This window comes from Eptatretus burgeri, chromosome 1 (genome assembly GCF_056783735.1).
Source record: "Eptatretus burgeri isolate ZD-2024b chromosome 1, Ebu_testis_v1, whole genome shotgun sequence".
Taxonomy (NCBI): Eukaryota; Metazoa; Chordata; class Myxini; order Myxiniformes; family Myxinidae; genus Eptatretus; species Eptatretus burgeri.
The window spans coordinates 153773836-153799818 of NC_140961.1; the positions used below are offsets into that span (position 1 = coordinate 153773836).

A 25983-nucleotide genomic window follows, 5' to 3' on the forward strand; every position below is an offset into this window, starting at 1 on the left:
ATGAAGCAACAGTGGAATTTTCCCCAATATGGGCAAACACAAGTAGTGCTTTTATGTGTCTCTTGTGACTCTCTTGAGGCCTTCTACTTGGTCATGCCTGAAGACATGAGGTTGTACACAAGACATCCTTACCCTAGACTGCTTTATTGTGGATGTTCATTGCCTCCTCAATCCATATATTCCACTGCCTGGGTGACAACCATGCACTTCGGTCCGACTGGCGTTTTTCAACAATTTCTGTCTCATTTCACCCTATATTTTTGAAGTCCAGTTTATTCCACTCTGGCACCGTTGGGCAATTTGAGATATTCAAGATGGCCAGCAAGATGGCTGCTATTTGATGGAACTATACAGAAATTGCAATTGTTTCACTATTAACCCACACAGAAATGTGCTTTTTAAAGTCTAAATATATGCTCCAAACAGGTTAGGTATCATCCTCCACACGTTACAGTCTTCGTCTTCATCTTCATCTTCTGTTCCATTTTCAGGCTTGATCATATGGTCATTTTGGCACAAGATTTTGGCACATTTTCTCTGCTTCACACTTGCACGATGTTGTGCATGATAATTTAGCTGAAGAACAGTGACAGTTCTTTTTTGTCAACATGGTGCATCAGAGCTGCAGCTCCAGGCAACAACTTCTATCCTTTCGGGAGCCTTGCAGTCCTACTCCTACTCTAACAGTCCTCAGTTGTGAAAGTCTGAGTACCCAGATGCTTGGAAACAGATTTTTCTGAAGCACAATACCACGTTATAGGTTACAGTATATCCATGCTCATGCAACATTTCAACGACGTCTTTCAATCAAAAGCGATGGTGTCATTTCACTGCTAGTCCAAGGGATGTCTCACTAAACCATTTGACAATATGGTACTGGTTGACTGATCCAAACTAAGTGATAGCTTTGTAATTACACCACCAGACACAATCTTAGCTCTGAAAGACAACAATGGCTTGCTGGTCCTCTCAATGGTAAATGCTTATGTGAAGCTGCTGTCATAATTATTTGAATTGGAATTGACTTCACTTCTGACCTGATCTGCTCACCCAAATGTTCAGCATCATTGTCTTCATCCTCGTCCAGGACATCGGTATTTATGTGGAAAGGATCAGAGTGCCAAAAGCAAAGCTAACTTGCACAACCATTGATTTGCATGGCAAGCAGATCAATGCCAAATTGCAAGCTCAATTTCATTTCCAACTGTCGAGGTGAAAGGGTCGGCATGACGTTCATGTCCTCTGATCCTCCAAGGAAAATTTGGTTAAGTTCAATGGAGTTCCATACACTGGTGTGCTGTTTATATCTTGGCTCAATAACTTTGGTGAGAGATGGATTTTCATTTGGTACAGATTGTGAGGCAGCAGCTGAATGAGCTGCTTTGTCACTGCACTCAATGAAGAAAGCTTTGTGGCACTCTTTATGATATTGTGCATCCACCACATGTAGATCTGAGGGAGCAGCTGATACCCTGATAAGAACATCTTTAGCCCACTTGTCGCTCCATGCATCACATTGCTGGAGAATACGGTCCTAGATGGAGAGCTGACCCGGTCGATTAGCAGTGCTACAATGGTAAACCACCCACCATCGTTGAGGATATTTTGGCAATTGAGGAAAACTTAATTGGCCAGAGAAGATGCAGTATTGCTTGAATTCAAAATCCTCAAGTTTGAAGAGTTTCAGAAAATTCACTTAGTCCTTGCTTCTTCCGATATTGAGCAATATGTTGAGCCAATGTGTATGATGAAACACAAGACCTGTGACAGTTGACTGTCAACTCTGGATTCTCTCACAGTTGTTCTTCTAACTCCGAGTGCAAACGGTCATCCTGTTGCTTGCTGGCAGCAATGATCATTTGGATTCTTTTTTGGCCCAGAGATTCAGAGCACTTCGTCCATCTTCCGACACTTGATAATGCAGCTGGCCATATCTATCTGCTACCAAAATCACGTGTAAACATAAACGCAACATTATATACTAATTCACAAAATTTAAAACAGATTTCAGATTGGCGTAACAGCAAAACCATCACAATTTCTATATATTTCCACCAAATAGAAGTCATTTTTGTGGCCATCTTGACTATCTCAAATTGCCCAATGGTACCAGGGTGGCATCAACTGGATTTTGAAAATGTGGGCTGAAAAGAGACAGAAACCGTTGAAAAACGTTATTCAGACCGAAGTGCATGGTTGGTCATGTAAATGGCAACTGGATCAATACATTACATAGGCTACAATTTAACTCTGATGTTTCCCTATTACAGTTGTAAATTTAACTTACTCGAGCACATTGTCCATACTATTCTCAACACATTCTAGTTTTGGATGGCACACACACCACCGTTGCCCTTCCCTGTAACAATATAAATGCATATCACAGACTGCTAAAGAAGTACTTTCCTTGTGTGTTCCATCATTCCACAATATCATGTTGTTGGTAATGTGGAGTTGCTTCTCTGGAGGACCCGATGACTTAAAATCACCAACAACTTTCAACTGCACTTGACCATTCTCATCTAATTGCCAGTTAATCAATTCATACGAGTTTCCAGATGGATCTCCATTTTCATCAAACTTCACCAAATCACCGAGGTTGTTGATAAATTCAACATTCCTGAGATAAAACAAAAGCTAAAACTTGTGTGAATGAAATCATTGGTGAAGATGCACACATCAACATGCATAAAACATAAGGCATATGTGACATCTTCTGAGATAAAGTTTCAATCAACATAAGTATAAATATAATACGATTAACGGTTATATTACTAAAATGTTCAGGAATCACAAAAACAGTACCATTGACATCTTTTCGGGAGAAAAAAAAAACAATATAAACCAAGAAAAAAGGAAAAAAACCTTTGTACCTCCATCTTTGTGAAGATACAAAGATGTATAAACAATAAGTGTGAAAATCAATTCCATGTTTTGTTTGTTAATTTCATATGAACGGAAATATAAAGCAAACTCTTTTCCTTTGAAAGGAATCGCCTTTCAGAAGCCGTTGTTCCCTCTCTTCCCTCCAGAGCTTCATGCAGGCAGTGCAATGTCCCCTCATGTCATCCTCAATCCTGAATCCTGAACCATGATCTTTATTTCCTACATTAACAATGCCAAACCCAACTCTCTCATTTGGTGGTTTAAGTGTTCCCCTCCAATCCACCTATTCTTTCTTTTTTCTTTCTCTCTCTCTCTATCTCTATCTCTATCTCTATCTCTATCTCTATCTCTATCTCTATCTCTATCTCTATCTCTATCTCTATCTCTATCTATCTCTCTCTCTCTCACACCTGAATGTTATGCATGAAAGGGCAAACATTTTGATCGTGTGTTGGCGATAAGTCATCTACTTTTCTTTGAAAACACTGCAGGATTTTTCACATTTATCAACGATCCAAAGTAGTAGAGAGCACACTCTGGCTAAACCTTTAATCTGACAGTGATCATGTGTTTGTTTTGTTGCAATCTCCTGCCTGGAAATCACCAATTGAATAGTACCAAATAGTTTATTCAAAGCCAGAATTGATATATCCAAATATGAGTACATTAACATGGATTAATAATATTCTTATTAAAACAATGAGATTACTATTCTCTGATGTTTATTGAAAAGTATTGAACAATATGACAATTTTGACAAGAAATTCTTTGGTTGCTTACAATAAAGCAAGAACATACACATAATAATTGATGTGACAGTTTCTCCAAATCTTTCCTTTAAATATCAAAATATAACACATTGCAGATTTTTGAGAACATTGTTTAAAATTTCAAGCAAATTGTTTTATGGGATTGGTGCAGGAGGATTTTTCACTCAAGATAACTGCTGAATATTTGCTGGTATAACATCTCAATCTTGTGAAATACAACATCCTGATCTCTATAGCATCAAAAATGCACAAGCATCCAGAATATTCTCAAAAATCTTCTCAACACATGATTGGTGCTGTTTCCTTTTAACATTTACATTCAAAATGTATGAAAAAATCTGATCATGGTCAATTATTTTCACTTTCCTCCATACTTCCAAAAATTGCTTCCAAATATGAAAAGGGCATTGGACAATTAATGACTAAATAGAGATGAATAACTTCCTCAGTAATTTCAGTGGATGAAATGTGACATATACAGTACGTACCACGTTCTATCTTTTCAACAACCAATCATATTAAAATTTCAATACACTATGTCGACTCATTAAAAGTGAGTCATACAATTATGGGGTTTCCCAGAGAATCCCATCATTAAGTATTATTTATGTACTACTTATGCATTATGAAATACGATGAAAGCAATACTATTTACGAGGGGCAGTCAATAAGTAACCTTAAATGGAAATATAAATTTGAGAATGTAATGTGTGTAGTTGTAGACAACATATGTTATATCAATGGGTAAGAGTCATTTTTGGCCTGTTTTGATCTGGCAACATTGAGCGTGTGATGTCAGTTGGGCAGTTCCTAGATGGTGGCTCCCCCGAGAAGCATGCACCAAGGAGAAGAAACGTTCTGTCATCTGTTTCTTGGGAAGTTAGGGTGTAAATCCGAGTGAAATTCATTGCAGAATGAAAATGCAATATGGTGACACATCTTCATCGCTGCAGCAGGTGTGCGACTGGGACAGGAAGTTTAAAAGTGGAGTTCTTTCATTTCGGTTGTGAGTTGTCGAGGCACCCACCTTGCAGATATTTTACGGAATCCCAGCACGTTGTGAATGATATGGTGTGCTGAACCATCGCTAATGTTCAATTGGAGACCACATCAACCAGCATAATGTGACAGTTTTTCGTTAGCACACGCTCAACTCCTGCAACCCTTTTTGGTGTGTCGGCTGTGTGAGGACAGCCTGAGCGAGCAGCGTTTGCCACACTGGACACTCCAATTTTTAACTACCTGTCCCAGTCATACACCTGCTGCAGTAATAAACATGTGTCTCCATCGTAGATGATAAATGGGGTTTCTGGGACGCTCATTCAAAAGAATGGGGGAAAAGGGAAAAACGTTCTGACCCAAGCCCCAAAAGCTCAACATGGCAGACTCATTTCCTCCCCTGCTATTCCCTCCCATACAAGCAAATGTAAAATTGAGACAATGTAAGATTGAGACTTACTGATTAAAGTACTTCTTCCCTTTCATATTTTAATTCCACTCAAAGAGAGAACGAACGCATATTTGTCCATGTTCAACTTTAGGGAATAACTTAATTTTCTTTTAATAATCACTTTATCTCTTCAAGCCCGAAACAAAGGAAAGTTCACTATCCCTCCTTCGGTTCTGTAAAATTGGGAAGTGCCTTTAAGAGTACAGTCGTGCCATGGAAATGAGGAAGTATTTTGTGCCGATGTCTCTCATGGTTATATTTGAAATAATCAGAACACTAATAGAACAAAGTTTCGCTCAAAGCAAACAAAAACAACTTTGAATTATTTATTATTTGGCATGAGGAATGGCAAAAAATGAATGACTTCCTTAAAGATATTCAATCGTTTAGAAGAGAATTCAATGACATTATTGTTGGTTGGAAAGAAGTCCTCTCACGTCCTCTGACCATGAATGAGTCGAGTCAAAGGTGAGAAATTATCCCTCTGTCTCTTTCTTTGTGTCTCTGTGCATCTGTGTGTTTCTGTGTGTCTCTCTGTGTCTGTATGTGTCTGTCTCTTTTTGTCTCTCTCTCTCTCTCTCCCCCCCTCTCTCTCTCTTTTTGACTTTGTCTTTGTCTATGTCTTTGTCTATCCCTCTGTCTCTCTCTCCCTCTGTCTCTATGTCCCTGTCTCTATCTCTCTTGAGTTGACTCATTATTATTTTTATATTTTATTTTTCACTTTAAACACCTGTCTGGATGAACCTGGCACAAAACTCAATCTTCTGGAGGTAAATGTTATATTTATTATTTTATTAATATCATGATATAATCATCTTTATATACCCTAATTGTTCTTCCCTCTTTGTTTTGAACAGAATATGTTGACCGAGTTTCAAAATCAAAAACCATCAAACTGCTGTGAAAGAAGATTTTGTTCAATGTTTTTAATCTTGTTTCATTATATATGCTTTGATTACAATTATTTAATTCTTAATTACAAAAAAAGAAGAAAGAAGATGTGAAAAGGGGGGGGGGTAGAGGGTTTGGGGGAGGGTTAGGGTGAGGGTTGGGGGGAAGGTGTGCTCCCCCAATGATCCACCACCCCCTCATCCCTCTCTCCTCCCCACCCAGTGTGTGTGTGGGGAAGGGTGGGGGATGGGATGAGTTGGGTGTGGGTCAAAGTTGGGGGCACACAGGGGTGGGGCTTGTGTGGGTGGAGGTTATTTGGGTGGGGCTTGTGTTGGTGGAGGTTGTGTGGGTGGGGCTTGTGTGGGTGGGAGGGGTTTATGTGGGTGGGGCTTGTGTGAGGGTGGGGTTTGTGTGGATGGGGCTTGTGTGGATGTGACTTTTGTTAGTGGGGTTTGCATGAGTGGAGCTTGTGCGGATGGGGCTTGTGTGGGTGGGTGGGGTTTGCGTGGGTGTGGCTTGTGGGGATGTGGCTTTTATGAGTGGGGTTTGCATGGGTGGAGCTTGTGTGGGTCAGGCTTGTGTGGGTGGGTGGGGTTTGCATGTATGTGGCTTTTGAGGGTGAGGTTTGCGTGGTGGGTGCGGCTTGCATGGGTGGAGTCAAAAAGGAGCGGAGTTAAAAAGGGGTGGAGTCGAAAAATATTTTTTCATTTTATCTTTCTGTTTTGTAATTCCTGTGAATGAAATTAACCTAAAATCTCTTCCCTCTTTAAATCACATAATTTGTAAGTCCAAGGGTTTTTTTCAATTCATCTTTGTCTCTTGTAATTCCTGTGAATAAAATGAACCTAAAATCTCTTCCCCCATTAAATCACAAAATTTATAAGTCCAAGGAACTGAAATGATGACATCATCAATTTTAAAAAGTTCATTTGTCCATCGCTTGGTATAACCTTTTTCAAAATGAGATTTCCACCTGGATATTCTTACTATATCAATAACTTTGAACTAAGGTTAACTGACGTTAATCTATTTCCATATTTAAATTTTGTAAATAAATCTGATGGTTTAATTTTCATTGAGATATGAATCATATCATTGTACTTATCTACAATGTCCTGAATTAAAGATAACCATTGTTGAGAACCGAGTTGAGTTAATTTTTTTTTATCTAGTCTCTCTAATGTTGTTATTTTTAAGAAAATTGATAAATTTTTTGTTGTCTAACTCTGTACCCTCAGAAGTCCACAATTTTTTAGGTTTTCTCTTGCTTTTATTGAATATCTGTTGGAAAGCCAACATAAGAGTATTACCTGTTCTGTTTTTCAAAGGAACAACCCATGCATATCTACTCATCAAATGAATAAGGGTTTTTTTTATGGTATACCTTGTCGCGGCTCATATGAGAGTGAACACACAATGCACAGCAAGGGGCGGGGGGGGGGGCAGGAGACAAGAGGGGTATGAGTGGGAAGGACAAATAAGTGGGGAACAGAGACATTAGGAGTTCTGTGGAAGGGAGAGCGATGGGGTGGGGAACATGGGGACATTAAAGGGACTTTCAGGAAATAAAGCAGGGAATTGAAGGTCATGGTCTTGGGTGGATTATCGGGAGTAGAAAAGATTGAGGATTTGGATGGGAGATGACAAGAGATGTTGTTGAACAGCGGTTTTGAAGGCCTGGAGGGAAGAATATGATTGAATAGAGTGAGGGAGTTTATTCCAAAGGCAGGGAAAAAGAGGCATGAAAGAGCGAAGGTGAGCAGTGATTCGTGATTTTGGTTGTTTTACCAGAAGGGTGTTTTTGGCTGACGTTTAGCGCCCTGCGGAAATGTGGTGGGGACAAATCACAGAGAGAGCAGGGAGGGCGAGGCTGGAGAGGAGAAGGTAGAAGACAGAAAGAGCAGTGACTTCTGACTTCTCTCTCTCCTCCATTTATTTAAGAAAAAAAATGTAAAACTTTATTCAAAGTTAATTCCACCAACGTCTTCAATAATATAATCTTTTCCTTCTGTCTCTTCTTTATCTACACTTTCTCATTTAAATCTTCTCCCTGAAATCGATGTGAATATTTTTGATGCACATATTTCCAATAGACTTGCCAATTCTTTGTTTTCCTCCTTAGTGCATTGAGATTGATTATTTTCTGTCATACCTTTGATCTTTTTATAATCTCACTGGTTTCCATATTATATATATATATATATATATATATATATATATATATATATATATATATATATATATATATATATATATATATATATATATATATATATATATATATATACATATTCATCTTGATTCTGTGATACTCTTGAATCCACAATTATCTTTTGTCATAACAGGAAACCAATAAGATTTGTTGATGATTTCTAAAAGAGTTATATATTTCATCACCTTTAGAAGTTCATTTTTATTGAATATTTTAATCAAATCTCTATTGTGGGTTTTTTATATCAGTGTAAGGCCAGTTCTTAATTGAAAAATGCCCGGGTCTATGTTGCAATTCATAAAGAAAGTAAAATATAAAACCCTTTTCTTGTAGGTATCTTTGAATGCAAAAATTATGATTTTCGTGAAGCCGTTTTGCTGTCATTTAGGTGTCAGAAATATATGACAGACTAATATGATGACATGTAATACCACACCATCTTCCTGTTATTAAATCAGTTTGCATTCCTCGACTTTGTATCATTATCCAATTTCCTTCCTTTTTTGTCATATAAACTTTTGCTTCACCATCATATAATTTCCTATTCCTGAAATCGTGTATTTGTTGTTTGCTAATTGTGCTTCAACATATCTCCTGATTCTTACCAAGATGATAATATTCTTCTTTAGGAGACTGATAAAAATCATGTAGGTCTTCTATGTTTTATGAGAAAGACCAATTATATCCTAAATCACACACATTATACCTCCATTTCTCTATTCTAATATTAACTATACTTCCTTCTTTATAAAATTAAATACCAAGCTGATAATTGAATTTAATAAGAAAAGGTGTATGGTTTGTTGAACCAATTGTTGTGGTTGTAAATTCTACTTGTTTAACAAAATCTGTCATTTTATTTAAGGATAAATATTGTGATAAATCACTTAATCTCACAAAGTCATTTGCGTCAATCGGGCTTGGATAATTTATTAATTTATAAGCATTTTTCTATTAATATTTTTTGCGATACTATATTTCTGTCGTTTCGCCGGTGCCTTTGTGTAATAATTTGATAAATCAATATCCAGTTCTTGGGATACACCAAATATAGAACCATCTTTTCCAACATAAGTCATTTATGTTAGATTAAAAAATAATGTCATAAAAATATCCTGATTCTTATTTTTAATCATCTTATTATTTTTGTTGAGTTGAAATAACACATACAGACATAATTGACCACAACACTTGGAATTTAATTATTTGACTTGAAATGTTTGATAAACACCATTCTGTAAGAATTGTTTTACTTCAAAAGATATTGGAAGACCATAACTATCAAAATAATATTTGTCTTTTCCATTAAAATGACAAACCCAATATTAACCGTTCCAATGATTATATTGTAAGTTCATAATAGTATTCTTTGTATGTTTAGACAAGCTGGGTAAATAATCTCTCATACAAATAAGCACATGATGAATTTTGAATTTCTTGCAATATTTGATAAGTTCTAAATTTGATGTTGTATTCCTTCCAAATTATTTGAACCACTCATCAATGCTCATTTATTTATTAGAAGATATAATCAATTCCCACTTTTTGTTAATTTTACACTCGCTTGTGCGATGGAAGAAAGCATATCTCCAACAAACAATCTCGCTTTATCGGGAAGACTCAAGTTTTTCAGGAAATCTACATTGACACCACTTCCACTAATTAGTTTCTCCAACTCTTTTGATATGTCTTTCCAACACTTTTTGAGCCCGGAGTTAAGCCTTCCCTTTGTTGGCAGTTTTCAACTGCTGCTGAAACCCGCCAATGCTCCAGCCACACTTAAAAGAGCAAATAAAGGAATTAGAAGTGGGACAAATCCTCCACTCGTCTCTCTTATTAAATATTTCTTCAACATTGGTTTTGATATTTTAATTTTAAGTGAGCCAGTATTGTTCAAGATTTTCACCTGTTCTCTTGTGAGCAAAACATCAATTCTTACTGCACCTTTTCTCTGAATTGTATTAACATGAATCATACAAGGCTTTTGATTTTGAAGACAAGATGATAGTTTATGAAGATTGATTTGATTAAAATATACCCCAGTTGGCACTTTACAACTCATTTATTCATCTAAAAATTATGTGAGACAAATCATAACACCATTATCTGTATTAAGCTGTAATTCTGTTTCTTCCAAAAGGAAACAATATGTATCAACTTCTTCACTCTCTCCTCTTTCAATGTATGGGGAAGTATCCACTCGATTGGACTTTATAATTTCGTTTTGAGCACTCAGGTCAATCACATAGATTGTATTCAGACTTTTAAATGCTGTCATATCCAAAATGTGTTTTTTATTTCCATTGCTTTCACACACCATTTCGAAAGACTTGTATGCTTCAGCATAATCCTTTTTATCCAAATTAATTTCCAATCTGTCTCGTGGATAAAATGTTCCATCGAGAGAAACGTGAAGTCGTTTCACCTTAGCATTATTACTCAATGCATTATTCTTATCAGTAGCAGTATCACCATCTGTTTTTTTTAAATGAGCAACAGGTATCGTGGCTTTCCTTCCAACACACCCAATTTCCACGTGTAATTGTAAGTGTAAGTGGTTTTGTTCAGTTTAACGTGTTGGCACCTTCTTTTAAGGTATGTTACATTGAATGGTTTTTTTGAGTTCAGTCTTCTATTCAAAATCTCTTCTGTTTTAATATTAAGAATATATTCACTAATATACCAACTAATTTCATCTATTAGAAATTTATTCTGAGCAGCAAAAGCAATCTTTTCATATTTATAAAGGAAAACTTTACTTCAAATACAATTCATCTTTGGTACTTTCAATGGTGCTTTCACAATCATCTATAAAACTACTTTCATAACTATCATTTGAACAGAAACTCTTGGTATCATAACTGTATTCTGTTCCAACAGAGATACCATCATCACTCTCATAATCTTCAAAATCTTCACTTGAATAATGACTCATATTTAATTAGTGGAAAAAAACATTACCATCCATATCTAAATACTTTTTTTCATTAAGAGATTCAACCTCGGCATTTTTATATTGATGATAATTTTAAAATGGTTCTTGACGACTATTGAACGAAATGTCATTTCACCTGATATACTAACATCCTTTATTTTATCAGGATTTACATCTTTCGGGTTGTTGAAAAAAATAAGTTTTGCTGTGCAGATAGTCTTATCTTTTCTGTGCATATAGTCTTATATTTTCTTTCCAATGCTTCATCCATAATGTTTTTCTTTTTTGATACTTTTTCTTGTTTCATTGCTTTTTATAGTTTTGAATATATTGCGAGAAGGAGAGGAGAAACTTTTGTCCGAGATACATTGATTGATATTCTTCCAGATGTATTAAATCCCTTCTACTGAAGGAAATTTAAGAACTCATATTATTCACCATAATTGTTTTTATCCAATCGTTGTTACATTTATCATTATTCCATTTTACATCCAAGACATATTTCTCAGTATCTTTTACAACTGAAGAGATTGATTGAAACCTGTGTTTTGTGTCTACATACATTGTATTTATGAAGTGAAAAAAGTTGGAGGATAAAATGGTTTTAAGCACAGATTCACCGATACGATAAAATAAATGGAAATTTCATCAAGAAAAATTTATTTTAAGCAAATATTTTTTTATATAAATATGGTGAATACAACGGACTGTGACATTTGTAATCATGAATATAAATATTATAAAAAAACTCCTTCAAACTAACAAACACATTCAATCTTTTCAGGCAAATATCTCCACTTGACCAAGAAACAAAACATTGTGATAGATGTGATAATGATATTCTTAATTTTTTTTAATGAAAAACACCTTCAATCAAGCAAACACAATAACAATGAAGAAAGGGAAGGTGCCACAAAATTCTCCATTGAAAACATTGATGGGGCATTTAAAGGACATATAAAAATATGATTGTTTCTCCTTCTGGAACCTGGACCATCTTCAATCATTGAAGCTGTTGATATGGTTAAACAAAGTATTGAAACTATAATTAAAAACAGATTAAGTGAAATGAAAACTTTTAAGTTTTATAATGGAGTAAAATTTAATATGGAAAGAGAAGGTGATGAAAAAACTCCCTATATGAGGACAAACCCTCAATTTATCTCATCATTTCAAGGTTTTGTAAGATGTGATGTTTACGATGAACTACAGAGACAATAACAAGATGTTGATAACACTGAAGTTGGTAGTGGATTTGCTGTTCCAAAAATATTCTTTTTAGATATACAAATTTTAAAATCAGATGCTCTTCAAGCTTCTTCTTATATTGATTTAACAAAAGAGATAAAACTTATGAAAGCGGTTGTTAATATTCAAAACAAAGATAATAAATGTTCTCTATTGTCTGTTCTTGCTCACTTACATCCTCCACAATGGAAACTTGAAAGGGTTGACATTATAAGAAATACGAAAATACATTAAATGTTAAAGATTTAAAGTTTCCAATGTCATTAAGAGATATTCCTAAATTTGGGAAAATGAATAATCTATCTGTTCATGCATACGGATTGGCAGATACAAATAAAGTTCAGATATTAAAAATTAAAAACAACTATAAAAATGATGAAAACACATTGAGCTTCTCTACTTTACTTCAAAAGAAAAAATCACATTATGCTTTCATCAAAAATTTATCAAGATTAACCAAATCACAACTATACAAGAGAAAATGTAACACGTATCCTTGGAAGAGATGTCTTAACTCCTTTCCTACAAAAGAACGATTAAATCAACATTCGAAATATTGCAGTAATCTTAGTTCAACCGTAATCAATTTACCAAAAGCAGGTTCAAACATATCATTCAAAGATTTTCTCAAATCTATAAAACATCCGATTGTGATATATATGCTGATTTTGAAAGTATCCTGGAAAAGATAGATTCTGTTTATCCAAATCCAAATATATCATACACAAATAAATATCAAAAACAAACTCCTTGTGGTTTCTGTTATAATATCAAATCATCTGTTGGTGATGAATTCAACAAGTGAGAACTTCATAGAGAAGAAGATGTCTCAGAAGAGTTTGTAAGACGATTGGAAAAAGACTGTATAAGATGAAGAGAAAAAATGGTTAAAACCTATAAATTATGTCATTTACAAAGGGAGAGAAAAATGAATTTAGAAAGAACAGTATCTGTCATATTTGTTTGGAGAAAATTGAGGGAGAGGTCAAAGTTTGGGATCATTGTCATCTTACTGGAAAATATAGAGGTCCAGCTCATTCCCATTGTAATCTTAAATACAAGCCCCCAAACTTTATTCCTGTCTTTCTTCACAACGCTCACTATGACACATATCTATTTATAAATGAACTTTCAAAGACATCTGGAGATATTTCTGCCATTCCTCACACAGATCAAAAATACATCTCATTCACAAAAACAATTCATACATCCCCATAACCCATATCAGATTTCTTTACACATACAAGATTATGGCAAGTCCATTATCTAACTTAACATCAAATATTAAAAACTTACCGAATGTAAAATCACATTTCTCATATCAAGAAGAGATTGATCTCTTATCACAAAAGGGAATATATCCAAATGACAATATGGATTCATTTGAGAGGTTTAAAGAAACACAACTTCCTTCAAGGGAAAGTTTATTTTGCAAATTGAATAAATCTCATATTTCTGATAGAGATTATGCACAAGCTAAAAAGGTTTGGGAGAAGTTTAATCAAAAGAATCTCGGAGAATATCATGATTTGTTTCTTAAAACTGTGGTATTGTTTTTGGCTGATGTGTTTCTTACTTTTAGAACAGTCTGTCGTAATAAAATGGATTGGACCCCGCTCACGATTGCACAACCCCGGGTTTGGCTTGGAGTGCGATGTTAATAAATGACAAAATAGAATTTGGAATTAATTTGTGATAGAGATATGCTTTTAATGATAGAGAAGGCTAAATGAGGATGAATATCTCAAGTATGTTCCATGAGATATGCTAAAGCAAATAACAAATATCTTCCTGATTATAATAAGAATGAGGACAACTCTTACCTGATGTATTATGATGCTAGAAATTTGTATGGGTGGGCTATGTCTCAATCTTTACCTTATGGAAAACTTAAATGGGTTAAAGAAAAACATTATGAAAAAGTTTTACAAGACATTGTTGTCTCCTCTCAAAAATAATTGGATGAAGCTGAAGTTGGATATTATTTTGAGGTTGATTTAAAATATCCAGAAGAACTTCATAAAGGCCCGGTCACACCTTGACGTTTTAGCCAGCGATGGCAACGTATTAAAATGTATCTAAAACGCTGGCTTACATTGAACTTTTGATGGTTTTTTTTTAAGATTCGGACGTATTCATAGTGACTTGGTCTTATGTATAACGCATTGGTAACGGACACAGAACGTTTCGTTGTGTTATAGATAACTTATACCAACGAATGCTGAACCTGTCGTCGGCCTACACAACTGATGCCCAACGATAGTGTAACTTAGGCATAGCATGTTGCAGCATCGCCGACGAAGTCGTGACGTAGCTTATTAAAAGGCTGACGCACAACGATTCGAATCATAACTGCCGTAGAAATGGAAGTGTCAACATCGCGGTCACACCTTGGCGATCTTGCCAGCGTATGCCGACCTAAGAAAAATGTGTCGAAAACGTTGGGGCACGTCAAATACGGTATGAGTAAGTTTGGTATACGTGAGTAGAATGCTAAAGTACGCTATCATACGTCGTAGTAAGTAGAGTACGTCAATAAATTTTGAACATGTTCAAAATTTTACGACGTACTCGGCGTATGACACACATTCCGCATGCGATGGGGATAGGTTGTACACACGATATGTGGACGCTTACACACGTCCACAAAGGCTACTTATAAGCTACTCATAAGTCGAAACACGTCGCGGTAATGTCTTTTTACGCGAAACTTATTTCTAACTTATGTTTGACGTGCTTTGAACCAATTCTTTACGTAGTCCCAACACACATCGACGTATGTAGACGTATTCCAATGACGTCTTCCGGTCGACAAAAAAAATAAATTAACGTGTTTCTAGCTTACAACTGCCATATAAAGACGTGTTCCCAGCGGTTTTGGGAATTGGTATATAAAAATGCTGCTCATAAAAGGGGAACCCAACAGTGTTTTCGAGTCCTTTTTGAGTCGATGTCCATGACAGCAGTAACAGTATCAGTATCTGTATTAGTATTAGTAGTAGTTTGTTTATGTTGGCAGTAGTAGGTGAGTGTGAGGGGGAGGGTGTGCGTTATGATGGATCGTCCTTGCATTTAACGATTTAACGATTTAAATGATAAACTCAACGATTTAAATGGCTGCATCTCCACTGTTGAAAGTAGACGCTTGCGCTCAACAATTGGATTTTTTTTACACTCAACGACTTTTAAACGGTACCACTCAGCTATTTTCATTGTTTACAATGAACGATTTAAATTGCTGTCACTCGCCTTTGTTTTTTGACACTGGGGTTTGCAAATTTGAAGCGTTTCGTCTGAACGTGTTAAAACGCTCAAACTCGACATTTTAAATAGACGCTGCCGATGGACAATTGGAATCATAGCCAAGCTAGACATCGAAGTGTGAACATCCTCGTCATGCCGAAGAAAAGTTTGAAGAATGCTGCAAATAAGTGTCCTGGCCGTGGCCGTGGACGCTGACGCAAGGACGATCCATTATACCGACGTCTTTCAGCCTATGAGTAACTTAAAAGTAACGTCTGTCGATGTGTGGCAACGATCGCGTAACGTGCCAACAACACGTTAATCATAGGTTAGAAATAAGTTTCGGGTGCGCTAAACATTACCTCGGCGTGTCTCAACTTATGATTAACTTACAAGTAGCATGTGTTGACGTCTGTCAACGATCGCAGACCGTGCATACAACCTGTGGCCAGCGTAGCGGAACGTGTGAGTCATACGCCGGCATACGTCGTGAAATTTCAAGCATGAAAAAATTTGAGGACAACCGAAAAGTACAACGTTTAAAGCCAACGTACAACGACGTATGGCAGTGTTTTTCAGCGTGCTCTCAATGTTATCAAAACTTACCCATAACGTATTCAACGTGTGCCAGCGTTTTAGAAAAAAAACAATTCAAAAATCGGCATACGTTGGGTAAAACGTCAAGGTGTGACCAGGCCTTAACAAACCTGAAGACCTAACTTATGCCCCTGATAAATAAAGTCCAAGAAAAGAATTGTTCAGTGATTACCAACAGTCATTTAATATAAAAGGTAAATCTACAGAAAAAGTCCTTACTACATTAAATGATAAAGAAAGTTATGTTTTGCATCAAAGGAACTTGAAGCAATATTAATCTGCTGGGTTGAGCATGAGGAAAATTCATAGGATTTTGAAATTTAATCAGTCATTGGTTAAAGAAGTTTTAATACAAAAAGTATTATTACAAAAATGAAATCATTATTACAATTATTTTATTACAAAAAGGATACCAGAAGCAAAAACAGACTTGGAGAAGGTCTTTTATAAATCAATGAATAATGCTGTATTTGGAAAGACTGGAAAATGTTATGAATTGACAAAACATAAGACTTGCTTCATCTTGGAAACAGGCTTCAAAGTTAATCAATAGACCAAGTTTTGAGCAAGCGGAGGTGTTTTCAGAGAACTTTTCTGCTATTCATTTGAAAAAAGAGAGTATTGAAATGGATAACTTATTTAAATAGGAACATCAATTCTGGTCTTGTCAAAGTCGTTAATGTATGACTATTACTATAATAATTTTAAATCAATGTATAAGGATAATGTGTCATTGTTATATATTACTCTAGGGGCTGGGCCTGATTTACATGCATTTATATGTATAGGGGAAAACCCATTTTTATATGGTAGTTTCGGTTCTCGGCTGAAAAATATAATTGGGTTCTCGCTCGAAATCCCTATAGATTTTGCCCAGCTTGCCCCAAAAGTTGCCCTTTGGGCGAGAAACCATACCGTTCATATCTCGGCCATTTCTTGAGCGATTTTGACCAAAAAAAAAAGTACAAGTTTTTTGGGCTGAGGAACACGTTTACAGCAATAAAAATTCGATATGGAGTCTCTATCAAGTGATACCAATGTCAATCAAAGGAATCAAACCATGTTTATAGGACTATAGGTACCTACTACCATCACTAGCTTTGATATATTCGTAATTGTCACTTGTCAATGTTTTTTAAGATATTTTTTAACCCGTTTTTATCTCTCTTTCCATTTCAGATTGGAACTGACTAACATCATGATGGAAGCGGTCAATGTTAGCACTGCGACTGATGTTGTATTGGAGTTTCATGAGGAGCTTTGTATTATTTGCCAAGAGTACACTCAAGACAAGCTGGTGTGTACACAACATGGGTGCAATCAGATTATATCCGCACGTGAGACACGACAAGATGCGGTGCTCACAAGGTTGAAGAAGTTGACGCCTGGTGCTCTATTTAATTATCATGTCACAAATGCATGCTACAAGGGCTGAACAAATAGCACCAAAATTGCCAAGCTTAAGGAGAAGCAGAAAGAAGTATTTAAGCAATCTGTGCCCTCTGGTGATGATGCGTCAACCCAGTCACCAACACCTACTACAACTCATTCACAGTCAAACAGCATGCGAACACCGGCTTGCGTAGCACCTGGTCGTGCCACTGTGTACTATCTGTATACATGCGTCATATGTGGCAACAAGTGAGTCAACCGTGACCACCAAATATCGAATCTGCGAGAGCAACCGAGCAAAGATATTCCTAGATGCGACCATCTACTTCCAGGATGATGTTTCCCGTCAAACTTGTGACCTTCAAGACGAACATGCTCTGTATGGGGCTGATATTTATTATCACAATCAGTGCATGTGCAAATATATTTAGCAGTATGAATGCTCCAGAACTCTTAGTGCCCCTGTACAACTCAATGCCAAGCAGCGGGTGTGGAATGAGATCGTTGACGAGATTGAGACGGGTCTGAGTGCTGGTAAGGGTTATAAACTTTCTACTATTCGAGACCAGATGAACACTCGCCTAGGAGGTAAAGGTAATGTCCAGAATAGGGATGTGGAGGTCCTCCTCCACAAGAAATTCAACGACCTGATAGACTTTGCTTACTTAAATTCTGCAAGAAAATGTCTCATGGTATTCTATGTGCTGGGTAATGAGGCAAATGTACTTGCTGAGCGTAGCCAATCAGTGAATCCCATGCAATTTGTAGCAGCTCATTTCAGAGCATGCTTGCACAACTACGACTTCGACTTAGATGATCACTTCTGTGATGCCAAAGATTTGAAGCAAGCCTGGTCAAAGATGAATATCCCAGAGCCCATCCTGCAGTTTTATGACCATTTGTTTAATTTCAATCCAGCCACATACAGGGCCACAGCTGACCAAGTAATAACAAGTGACATGCATGAAGATGTCGATGATGTTGACCAGGAGGAGGAAGAGGTGCCACGCAAAGTTGGTTCTCTTTCAGTCCAGCAATATCGGAAAATACAGACCATATTCCAGCACATGTTCTACATTCACAATTCTGGCAGAAAAGAACACCAATGTCTGTATTGAATGCCGAGTTTGCCCACAGTCTAGGACGTGGTAGCAAAATCGTTGTCACCTCTCTGAATCGACAGGTGCTGGCCATGAGCTACACTGAACTCAGCCGGTACCAGCATGACATGGCCGCATTCACTGTCAACCAAAATGAAGCGGACATGAAGATGCCAGCCCATTTTGACCCAGGGAACTTCACATCAGCAGCAATGGACAACTGGGACCACGAAGGAGCAAATTCATCTGAACATGATACGGTGTGTGTCCTCTACCAGCATAAGCCAAAGGCCGTCTTATCCAAACCCAAGCACTCTGACACATCTGTAGTTCATGGTCCGAAAGTCCTAAAGGAAGTATTGCCATGTCAGCAGCTACAATAATTTGGAGAAAATCTGAAAAAGTATGACCGACCCACATCCTACAGAGGCCACGATCAACCAGCAGTCTACGATGACACTAGGCGGGACAAGCGACTATCCGATATGGCTTGGGCCAGAAGCAGACTTAACTTGGAAGTCAGTGATAGCCACATGGCGGACTTGGTATATCCGACAACTCAAACTATGCGATCGTGGAGCACAAGCAATGGGGTTTTGATGGATGATAATGTCCCACTCAAGCAAGTTGCATTTACGCCCATGGTGCCACAAGACATCAACAACGGGGAAGTTGTATACATGGAGATGAATAACATCAAGTCCCCGTGTTCTCAACTGGTAGAATCGTGTATTCCACTCCATGCCGATGAGAAGGTGTACAGTATAGCAAAAATGATACAGCTTCGGAGACCAGAGGAGTTCAAGTGCATCGTCTTGTGTTTAGGGATGTTCCACACTGCGAAAAAACTTGCTGAAGTGCTGTGGCAGGAGCATCGCAGGAAGTGGTGCAGAGCATGTATGGCTTGAGACAGGTATCTACGGGCCATCTGTAATCCAGACCTCAATTTTTAATGCGGGCCATTACGCTCGGTGGCTTGATGCTCAAAAGATCCTGGCCGAAGCGATGCAACGCCAACTGTTGAAGGAATTCTTCAAGAGCACTGGAGTTGACAAGTAGGTCAGGGAATTTAAGCTTTTGTCCAGCCTTCACAGTGCAATTAAATCTGGAGCTCGAGAGTGCAGAAAGAAGTTGCTTGATCAGTTCAAAGCCTCTTCTACTCAGCCGATGAGTGACCTTGATGAGTTCATAGAGTCAAGAGTCAAGGAACACGGGAATTTCAAATTCTGGTGCCAGTACTTGTCTCGGTTCCAGGTGGTCCTAGATCTTCTTCGTGCCGACAGAGAGGGTTCTTGGGACCTCCATTTGATGCCATGCAGTGAGCACTGTACGAATTTTCCACCTGCGACTGCACAAACTACCTTCGCCGGGGGACAGTCTACCTTGAAGACTGCAGAAACTTGCCTCAGGAGGTGTATGAGAACTTTGCAGAACCTCACTCCTTCTCTGTGAAAGACAAGCCTGGTGTCATTACAGAATTGGGGGGGTGACCAAAAGCTCGAGCAGACAATAAATCTTTCCTCAAAATGGAGTGACAGCATCATTGGGCATTGCAAGCGGAAACAATTTGTTGCTCAATGGGACCTGATCTTTCACGAGATGATGGGTGTGAACAACTTGCTTCGTGAAATTACAGGTATTCATGAACACACATCAGAAGCTATGTACATCAAGGAATCATCCCAATCCTACACGAACAAGAGTGAAGAAAAAATCCAGAACTGTGTCTGCTTTAATGAGGAAAGAGGGTCTCCTTTCTCACCTGATTGCCCAAAGAAGATTCACAACTTTGTCACCAAACAAGGCATGCCTGAACATGTAAGAAGTCATTTGCTGAATGCGTCAGACATTGGGAAAGAGGCTTATGAGCATTTTCACCAAGAGCGCTTCATCACGAGAAATGTATGACCAGACAGTCTGATCCGTCGTCGCAACATCCAGACAATGATCAGCATAAGGAACAGCAATCCGAAGCCGACTGTAAAGCAAACTCTGAGACAAGTCAACATCACAGACAAGTCTATTGATAATTCTCGACACAGACTCATTACCACGAGTGAGCTCCTCAAGTATGATGTTGTACCTAGTCCCATGATATTTGACACCGACGGCTACTTGACCCACCCAGAGAAAAGTCTGCTCATACGTGAGCTTTAGCTTGTCCTGACTGATGCTGATATGCATTATAGGCATCGTGATAATTCTGCATTTATTATCGACGTCATGGCCCTGGTCCGCTGCATACCACTTCAGGGGCTGAAGACATTCGGTGACCTGCTCACACTCATGCAAAAGTCTTTAGTGATCTACCACAAACATGGCCGCTGTGACTACCTCTTTGACATCTATACTGGAGAGCCATCCATAAAAGACCAATAACATGAGAGAAGGAGTACTGCACCTTCGATTGTGTTAACTGACATCACCCCTGAGTCTCCACTCTCACAGATGGCTAACTTCTGGCCATCACAACAGAGCAAGATGATGCTGGAACAGCTTATTTACAAACATGTTTCTGTTCTTGCCAAGGACTTACTTACTGCACCCTACTGTTGTGGGTCAGCTATCAATGCAGGGCGACGACTGTCCATGTACTTCCTTGTATAAAGACAATAGAACAGTACTTCCTGAATTGTACTCACAGCTAGACGAGGCAGACTTGCGGCTGGTTCTTCACGGCATCGACTGTGCTATGGCAAGCTACAAAACCTATGTAGTTTTGTCCAACGACACTGACGTTTCTGTGGCCCTACTCTACCACTATCCTACCTTGAAAGAAGCAGGACTAAGCGAGCTCTGGATGCGAGGTGGAGGTGGCAAAACTGTGCGACATATTCCACTGCACGTTCTGCATGAACGTCAAGGTCAAGACGTTTGCAATGTCCTTCCTGCCTTGAACTGCTTGACTGGATGTGATGCAACGAGCAAAGTAGGCACCAAGAAAGCTGCTCTCAAAGCCCAGCCCACCCAATTGCTTATAAATTTCGGTAGAGAAATGACAATACACCCGAGACCAAGGCTGATGCTGAAAAATTCCTCGTGCTGGTGTTAAGTGAGATGAGCCAATTTTCGCTCTTCTCACACCTTCGTGCCCAAATATATCATCAGACCAAGGCCTCATCACATCAAAATTTCCCTCCAACCTCAGAGGGTTTGCTTCCACACATAATGCAGGCCTTGTTCGGTACATACTCGATTATCCACCTCTTCCAACCCAGCATCATAGATCCACTACATTTTGGGTATCAGCTAGAGAACAACTGCCTTGTTCCAGTCACAGGTTGCAAGACTGAATAAGTGGTGGACAGTTACCTGTAACTGTGGCAAGTGTGCTCGAGCCACATGTCCATGCCGCATGGAGGAGGTGGGCTGCACCCCTTTCTGCAAGTGCATGAAGTTGCAAGATGATGCCTGCAACAATCCATACATTTTAGATCTGATATGGTGGAAGTTTACACAAATTCATTGTGATGTGGTTGTTAAACTTAATAAATTTGTGTGATATGGCAGTTGTGTAACAGTAAAACCTGTATTCATTTTTTAGCAAAAACGTATCATCTAAAATAATAAAATGACCTAAGAGATATTGAGGATTACAAATTTCGGACCTGATTTGGTTTCTTGGGAAGAGCTTCAGAGCCGCTTTCATGTAAACCAGTTCTCAAATCGACTAAATATTGCTTTTTTCGTGTTCCCCAGCCCCAAAAAATTATATCCAAACATTTTTTGGTCAAAATCGCTCAAGAAATGGCCGAGATATGACCGGTATGGTTTCTTGCCCAACGGGAAACTTTTGTGGCAAGCTGGGCAAAATCTACAGGGATTTCGAGCGAGAACCCAATTTATTTTTTTTAAGCCTAGGACCCATACAACCATAAAAAATGGGTTTTCTCCTATACATATAAATGCATACAACTCTGTCCCTGCCCCAGGAGTACTGTATTATGAAAAGAGGGGGTGGGAGGGGGAATGTAGAACTAGATGTCAGGGGAAGAACATTCAAATAGAAATGAGAATTATTAAGGAGTGAAAAATAAGGTATGTTTTAAAATAAAATTATGCGAGGAGGAAATAGGATATTGTTGAAGAGGTAGAAGTAAGATACCCAGGAATAAGGAAGTAAAATGAGGAAAGTGGAGACAAATAATCTTTCTATCCAATGGGAGGCCATGCCAGGCCTTCAACAATATGAAATAAACTCAAGATATAGCACAAACAATGCACAAATTTACATGAAGCATTGCATGAGAAATAACAGCAACAACTAGACGAAGGCACAACAACATTAAACTTTACAATCCGTTTTGGAAAACTCAGTTTTTGTGAGGGGAAAACTGGCAGCTCAGATTTCACCAGCACATGCAACAATCCCCAAACTGGAATTTCATATTAATACAGCAAAACAAAACAGTTTGAGCTAACTGCATGCTCACCTGCCATAGCTCAAAGTTCGGAATATCTGCACAAGTAATATTGAATAAAATGCCTTTCATTTTTACACAGAACAGAAGGTTATGCAAAGCCTTGGCAATTGCATACACAGCCATGTATGTGTTGTAAGTGACTCGGAGACGAGATACATCAGTTAGCAACGTGTCAGCCAATTCCAAATTTTCACTTCCTGTGCACAGTTGTGAAGTCTCATCATTTGGACTCCACATGCAACCAAACGTCTGCTCCCAAAATTCCAACAAGAATATGTTCACTGATGCCTTTTCTTTCCCATATACAAGCTTTGTTTTGGAATGTGGCATGTCTGAAGCAGTTGATTTGCGATTTGTTATGATGAAAACAGTTTCATTAAGAGTGAGCGTTTTGATTATTTGTTTTTCATTTAAATTTTCTTGATTTATCTGCTTGATTGATACAGAGAGTAAGCAATAGATTAATAACAAACTCACGTTGAACAAGCCAACAACCCTAATTGTTGCATTGTTTGTCATTTCCTTGGAAACTCCATAAACATGTCTTTTAAATGTTGTTGATTTCTTGCATATAATTGAATGATCCTTCACTTCCACATGAACAAAACAATTTTTAGTTCTGATATCATAATTTAGAAAATAAAGTTTAGGTAATTTTACTTCAATACTTGCAACTTTATTCACATTCAGAAGCCTTGGTCGTAGATTAATGAGGAAGTCATGTAGACCTGGAATGTATCCCCGACTTAAAGCAAAACCAATTGTGCCTTCAAACATATTGATTGTATTCTGGGCTGAAATGACAGAGGAATCGATCCAACTTTCACTTGCAATCCATTGCTTCTTTGTGATATTTCTCCGTAACATTTCTCCTATGATTGGTGTAAAATCGGATGCAGAAGTAAAAGCCAACATAACTTTTGCTTTAGTGTTTGCAATCTCCTCTCCTGTTTGATCAAAAAAAAATTGATCAATATAAAATTATATTCAATAGCATTACATTCAATAAGAGTAATCCAGTAGTCGTTATGTATTGTTCATCAATATTATTCAATGATGAATGGAACAACAAATAGAATTTTTATTTTGTTGATTTACATGTTTGATACTCCTCTGCTCCATCAATTTATGAAAAAGCATGCAGCATACGATTTGCAACAATTTGCGAATATGCTGAGAAAATTTTCCTTGAAAATGCAATTATATTTATTGCTGCTGTCAATTTACTTTTGTCTTTTTAAAATGAGAGGAATCTTCCTGATACAATATCTCTTTCAAAATCTCTGGGATCGAAAAGGGATTTACCAAGATGTTTTATTTCATTTACATCCTCTTTTTTGGGCAGAACTTCTTGAAAGGCAAAACATAATCCATAATCCTCAGATTCAGCAATAAATTGTGCAATACCTTCTCTCCCATAGTCATCATTATTCTGCATTGTACCGATGTAAACCCAGCCAAAATGTCGAACCATCCTCGCTATGGCAATTGACTGGAATGTATCACTTGGCATGGTTCGCAAAAATGAAGGAAATTGTTTTTTATCACTCAAGCACCGACATGAGGCAAAGTAGCTTATCTGAATCAAAACAATGTATGGTAAGAATCTTGAATGCCTAAAACTCTATAATACTGGAAAATAAAGTATAAATCACTATCAACATAATGTAAAAAAAAAAAAGTTCTTTCAAAAAATAGTGTTACTTGTGGAATTAAAAAGAGAGCAAAGAAACGAGCCATTGTCAATGAATGTTGTGATCCAGACTCTCCAACCACAGCATGAATAGGACAATCTTCTTTAAGATATCCACTGAACTTCTGACCAAGGTAGCTGAGTGCAACAGTGAGAGTCTTATGCATGTTAAAGCAAGAATCATAAATCATGTATCCAAGTGATATATTCGGAAGAATAGAGGAGTTCCTGTTGATTTCATCAACGGCATAAATCATTGTCATAACACTTTGAAAACCATAGGTGTTGAATCTGTGAGAAAAAAATAATGTTCTTCACTTTCACAAGGAAGAGTTAACGGTGATTTAATAAAACAAATCAATGAATTAATCAATTTAATTCACATGTCATGTTTCACATTTTCAATGAACTGTAAAAGTGATGAACAAAGAAGAAGAAGGACCAAAGTAAGTAGAAAATTTAATATATCACAAACTCGAGAGTTCATAGAACACCTTACTCCCTGCAGCCGTAAGAAAAGGACATGAGAGAGTCTTTTAAACTCTTGCTTTGCGTTTCTGATCACGATCTGTATTTCCTCGGAGCAATTATTTTGTTTGAATCTCAATATTTCGCAATTATGAGAGCATGAGTGGCAAATTTGATTTGTCAATATGACACAAAATTGTGTAATACACTATTTTGACCAAGTACTGCAAAACGATATGTTTTTGAATATGCCACGAAGGTGATTGGTGTTCATGTGTTCTTGGGTTCTTGTGTTCAAGTGTATAATTCAATTGAAATGAAATAAAGATTATAAAGGCTGTAGAAGAAAAAAAAAACATTTGTAAGTTTACTGCCATCGATGCACCATCGTTTACACCACCTTGTCAAACACATTAAATTAGTTAATCATACCTTTTATTTGTGCCCTTTATGATGTCGCTAAAAACAGAAAGTTTCTTATTTGGAATTACTTTCAAAATTGTTTGACCGCCAGACAGGTAGAGAAAAAATAATATTACCTTACTTCTCTCTGTGCATGCCTGATAGGGAAGAGATTCTGTACAATTTGCAAATTCAATGCCAAGGTACTACACAACTGCAGTAACTAATTTATGTCTAACTTTCAGGGTTATTGACAGAATTGTATTTAAAAA

The 25983-nt window shown here is 37.4% G+C and overlaps 1 pseudogene; it reads left to right on the forward strand.

The window, feature by feature from the left end:
* On the forward strand, positions 1-25630 carry LOC147035786 (uncharacterized; annotated as a pseudogene).
* The last annotated feature ends 353 nt before the right edge of the window (positions 25631-25983 follow it).